Source organism: Triticum urartu, chromosome 6 (genome assembly GCF_003073215.2).
Source record: "Triticum urartu cultivar G1812 chromosome 6, Tu2.1, whole genome shotgun sequence".
Lineage (NCBI taxonomy): Eukaryota > Viridiplantae > Streptophyta > Magnoliopsida > Poales > Poaceae > Triticum > Triticum urartu.
The window spans coordinates 564,376,745-564,383,135 of record NC_053027.1 but is presented as its reverse complement, the minus strand read 5'-3'; positions in this window follow the sequence as shown (position 1 = coordinate 564,383,135).

Sequence of the window (6,391 nt, the reverse complement as noted above, 5' to 3'; positions counted from 1 at the left end):
TGCCGTGGTGTTCGAAATTCATCCCCAATTCTTGCATGAGACATAAGCATAAACCCATGGACACATATATGATTTTACAACCCATGTTGGTGCACCGGAGCATGTGCATGTAGTTTAATTTTGAATTGTGCACCTGAAATGGCTAGAAAACCAATTTAATGTATAAAATGTCCAAACAAACCCTGAATAATTCCAATTCTTTTACGACACACATATAGTTGCATGTTCAGTGCAGATAAAAGGTCTAGCAATTCAAACACCATCCATTAAATCAAGACAAAAAATCAAGTAGATCCCACACAGTTTATTATAACCAACTGTGTGAGATGCAGCACAAAATATCTTGGAGCACCGTACGTGAGAAGGTGCAACGGCTACAGTCCATAGCCTGCTCTGAATAAGGGACCGTGTCTGGTGACACTTTGCGCGCCCAATTTTTTCGCTGAAGCGATTCAAAATTTTCGGCTTCCGCGGAAATATACCTCCCCGCCCCCTCCCCTTACCAAAGCCACATTTCCCCTGTTTCCGCCTTCCTTTCCAAGTTGAAACCTTCACTCCTTGCTTGTAGCGCCGCCTCCTCGCTGGTGACCCTCCTTCACACTGCTCGGCCTCGTCTATCCAGGCAGGTAATCCACACCCGACCCCCATCCTCCTCCTCCTTCCACATACCACATGCCCCGACCGCCGGCGCGACACCTTCCACCCAAATCATCGACCCCTCCACCAAATAAGCGCTGCCCTAAGCCATGGTGCATGCAGTATAGCCAGGAGCTTAAGGAGCATTTGGCAGCGGAGAAGCAAATCACGGCTGCATGCGCGGATGAGGTCACGATGGCTACCATTCATGCCGACCCCCAGATCTTGGAGGAGCACCTTGCCGTCGAGGGCACCATTGACGCCTCGGGCACCGATGCCGCGACGCGGTTGGCTTCTTTAAACGACAGTTCATGGCATTTTCTCAAGGCCACCGTCGGTGCCTTCGACGAAGACTACATGTGTTTTCTCAGCGTGCACGTGCTTACCTCATCTCGAGAGCCAGCAGGTTGGTGCCCGGAGTGGCTCAGGAAACTCACCACTACGACGAAATCGTGGAGGCCTCGCCCTCTTCTATGTCCAAGGAGCCAACCGTCATCGATATCTCCGACAATGAGGAGTAGCTTGTCTTATTAGCTCACTATAAGGACCCATGTTCAGTTTGCTAGCTACTGCGTTTCCTTAACAAATTCTAGTGGATTGTGCTATCTACTTTTACCATGCAATCTTCTGCTCTAGAGGATATGTTCTATATGTCATGCAATGTGGTGTTCAGTTAACTGTTTGGTTCAATTCTGCAAATTTGATGTTCAATTCTTCAGGGTGCAATTTTCCAAGTTGTCAAGCATGCTTGGTTTGGTTAACTGTCCGATCTTCTATTAGGAGTATGTTATATTGTGCAATGTGGTGCTCAGTTAACATTTGGTTCATTTGTTGTGGTGTTTAGTTAATTGGTTGGTTCAATTCTGCAATGCGATGTTCAATTGTTGTGGGTGCATTCTGTTATTGTATACCATGCAAGAAATAAACCGAATTTGGTTGTACTAAATACATGAGAAACAAATACAATTGCTATATTTCCAAGTTGTTAAGCATGCTTGGTTTGGTTAACTGTCTGATCTTCTATTAGGAGTATGTTATATTGTGCAATGTGGTGCTCAGTTAACGTTTGGTTCATTTGTTGTGGTGTGTAGTTAACTGCTTGGTTCAATTGTGCAATGCGATGTTCAATTGTTGTGGCTGCATTCTGTTATTGTATACCATGTGAGAAATAAATCAAATTTGGCTGTACTAAATACATGCGAAACAAATACAATTTCTATATTTCCAAGTTGTTAAGCATGCTTGGTTTGGTTAACTGTCTGATCTTCTATTAGGAGTATGTTATATTGTGCAATGTGGTGCTCAGTTAACGTTTGGTTCATTTGTTGTGGTGTGTAGTTAACTGCTTGGTTCAATTGTGCAATGCGATGTTCAATTGTTGTGGCTGCATTCTGTTATTGTATACCATGTGAGAAATAAATCAAATTTGGCTGTACTAAATACATGCGAAACAAATACAATTTCTATATTTCCAAGTTGTTAAGCATGCTTGGTTTGGTTAACTGTCTGATCTTCTATTAGGAGTATGTTATATTGTGCAATGTGGTGCTCAGTTAATGTTTGGTTCATTTGTTGTGGTGTTTAGTTAACTACTTGGTTCAATTCTGCAATGCGATGTTCAATTGTTGTGGCTGCATTCTGTTATTGTATACCATGTGAGGAATAAATCAAATTTGGCTGCACTTAATACATGAGAAACATATACAAGTGATATATTTCCTAGTTCTTAATCATGCTTGGTTTGGATAAATGGGGTTTCCATGTGGCTTGAATTAATCTGATGAATCTGGAATGTGCTTATTTATCATCAACATATTTTATTGATAACATGCGAACCCTTACTTAACCTGATGACTAACTACCTTATATGTGTTGTAGGGAAACAATGGGAAGCACTGAGGTTTACAAGATGGTACTAACTATTATACCTTGCCTTTTTTATTCCTTTACCCCATTTCCAATATAGAGAAGATATATATGCACATCCTTGTTTTCAGGCCTTTCCAAAGCAGTTCACTGATGATTACCTCTCAAACCACCTCTGTGACCAGGTGGCGAGGAAAGTTTTCATACAACACCCATGGTTCAATATTGAAGTGTTCCTAAAGAAGTCGAAGGATGGACAGTCGATCATCCACAAGCACTGGCCTAAAGTTGCAAAGACCTTCAACATGAATGAAGGCTCAATATTCGCCTTCCACTTTAGCAATTTTCCAGATGAGATGCATCTGTCTATGTACCGTCTATGATGCTAATTTCGAAAGGTTCTAGATGTTGCATGTGAAACTTGGTGCTGGTGCAGTTGTGTAATGGGGTAGCTGAGTGCTGAAGCTATATCATGTCGTACTCGGATGTATTTCAATTATGAAATCCTGCTTCCTTAATATGGAAATGAAATATATTATGTGCTTAATATGAATGTTAATTACATTAGTAAATGGATTATTAATAATAGGGCAATTAGCCTGCTAATTGGGTTTTCCTGTTGCAAACGGTTATTGAGAAAACACCGTGGGCGACGACCACAGGCAATGCACATAGTTTCTAGAAATAAACTGTGTTGGATCAATGAACAATCACACACGACATTCTCTTGAAAACTATTTTGTTATGCCACCTTGCGCAAACGTTTTCCTTGGAGTGACTGTGTGGGATGTATATACGAACAGAAATGTTTAGCGGGGACTGACTGTGTGGGATGTACTTATGACCGAAAATGATTTCGCCTGTATAATTATATTTTTTAGCTCTACTGTATGTATTTCCGTATTTGAGTGCTCGCCGGTCGCACACGACCTCATTTTGCCAAGCGTGTGTGCCAGGAGGGCATATCCCCGACGGTTTCTGGGTCATGTGGGAAGGACCCCCTATCGCAGTCACTCACTAGGTGACGGTTCCGCACGTCATCGCCGAAAGGGGTTAAAAACCATTTGTATAGCACCTTGCTATACCAGTGACAATATGGCACCGGTGCCACCGGTGTTCGACCTCTATGCCATGGCCCATACTGCCCCGTACAAGAATCCCAAGGAATTCTCTGCGTCTGACCTCGATCATCCAGAGAACTTCACCAACATCTCCTCCCACAACAAGCTCATGAGGTACAGAGATGTGGGGAAGGTGAGGAAAGGGGAGGACTTTAACCCGAGCGGGCAATTTGATCCGGATCTGGTGATGATATATGGTGGCGGGAGGTCGCATGGCTCGATAGCCATTGGATATGGACTTGTACATTGTCCTCGCACTCTCCCGGAGATAAGGCCTTGTCCACGGCCAATCGAGCTCGCCTTCGAGGTTAGTTATATAGACTCAGATTTCTTTCATGCATTACATTGTGTGTGCAGCTATCGATGATTACAATGCTAACGAGGAGTGGTGTTGCAGGCTGCTCTTGAGAGAGAGAGAGAGAGAACCAAGGCGCTTTTGGCGGAGAAGGACCGGTAGGCGGCGGAGAAGGAGCGGGAGTTGGAGGAGAGGACGACTAGGCTGGTGGAGGATGAGAGGGCACAGAATGACATGCAGAACCGGGCCATGTGCGAGCTCTTCGTGGTAAGTTTCTTCTGCATATTAGCAAAATCATGCACATAATGTTCGTTTCATTACTAACTAATATGTCTGACTCGTAAAAACCAAATGTGCAGTCTATGTGCGAGAAGACTGGTCAGACCCCTCCGCCGATGCCAGTCATTGCTCTGGGGACCACGGTGAGTTTCATTTGAATGGTCATTAGTTACTAGTCTTAACATTTCAGTGTCATCATGCTAACCAGACATTGCAAATGATCTTTGGTGCAGCATAACTCCAGACAAGCATCGCACGATCCTTCTCCAGATGGTGCCGGCACGAGCAACCCCAGTGATCCAGCTCCATGACGAGGGTAAGTTTTCTCTAGTGTTTTGCTTAACAAATGCATACTTAGCTTCATACATGCTTGTTAGCCCTATTATGCCACATACTTAGCTTATTTTCCCAAAAAATGAGCTATACTAACCTAAGTTGGCTAAAAAATGGCATCATCACCTAGGTTAGCACAAAAATGGCATATACTTACCTTATTTTCCTCCAAGTTGACATAATAAGCTTAGTTAGCTAAAAATGGCATAATTACCTAAGTTAGCTCTAAAATGACACAAATAAGGAATAAGAAGAAGAAAAACAAGGAAGAGGAGAAAAAGAAAGAATAGAAGAAGAAAGAGAAGAAAAAGAAAGAATAAAAGAAGAAGAATGAGAATGAGAAGAAAAAGGATAAAAAGGTAGAAGAGAAGAAGAAAGATGAGAAAAGAAGAAGAAAATATCTTCTTATTATTCCTTTTTCTCTTCTTTATTTTTAGGTAATTATGCCGTCTTGGAGGAAAATAAGCTAAGTATATGACCTATACTTACACAAGTTAGCTCAAAAATGGCATAATTACTTAGGTTAGCACAAAAATTACCTATACTTACCTTATTTTCCTCCAAAATGACATAATAAGCTTAGCTAGCTAAAAAATAGCATAATTACCTATGTTAGCTCTAAAATGACACAAATAAGGAATAAGAAGAAGAAAAACAAGGAAGATGAGAAAAAGAAAGAATAGAAGAAGAAAGAGAAGAAAAAGAAAGAATAAAAGAAGAAGAATGAGAAGGAAAAGGGTAAAAACCTTCTTCTTGTTCTTGTTCTTCTTCTTCTTCTTCTAGTATTCTTCTTCTTCTAGTCTTCTTCTTATTCTTCTTCTTCTAGTATTCACTTCATGGAAGCTGGCATTTTTGCAGATTTGATTCACTTCATGGAAGCTGGCATTGAGGGACTGCTAGTTTTAGTTTCTGTTTGATTTTGTGTTGATGACCAATGTATGTTGATGATCTCCGTGAAACTATGTATGTATGTATATATGTTGATGAACTTCGTGAAACTATGTATGTATTGGACCTTTTAATACCCTATGTGTTCTGTTCCATTGATGGACTGCTAGATGTTGGATACATGGGCTATGTTTGAGGTTGAAAAAATATATATATATATCATATATGTCTTTTGAAAATGCAGGGATATAACAAAAAGTAGTAGCTATACATGAACTTTGCTGTCTGCCACCGATGGCAAAGAGGCCATGTGGCAGCAACCTGTGCAACCTGGGAGCTGACCATTTTGTCACTTTGCTATCTGTGGCTGACGGCAAAGGCTGGGTCGGTTTGCCGTCTGCGGCAGACAACAAAGAGAGGGATGGCATGATGCGTCTGCTGACGTCTGATAACCCACAAGTATAGGGGATCACAACAGTTTTTGAGGGTCGAGTATTCAACCCAAATTTATAGATTCGACACAAGGGGAGCCAAAGAATATTTGAATGTATTAGCTGCTGAGTTCTTAATTCAACCACACCTGGAGATTAATTATCTGCAGCAAGTAATCAGTAGCAAAGTAATATGATAGTTTTGATAGTAGTGACAATAGCAACGGTAATGGTAATAGTGATAGCAGTAATTTTGTAGCAACTGTAACAGTGATGATAGTAGTAGTAACTTGGCAAGAACAATATAATATAAATTCATAGGCATTAGATCGGTGACTTGTTGGATGATATTCATCATGAGGCAGTTATAACCTAGGGCGATACGGCACTAGCTCCAGTTCGTTAATATAATGTAGGCATGTATTCCGTAAATAGTCATACGTGCTTATGGAAAGAACTTGCATGACATATTTTGTCCTACCCTCCCGTGGCAGCGGGGTGCATATTGGAAACTAAGGGACATTAAGGCCTCCTTTTAATAG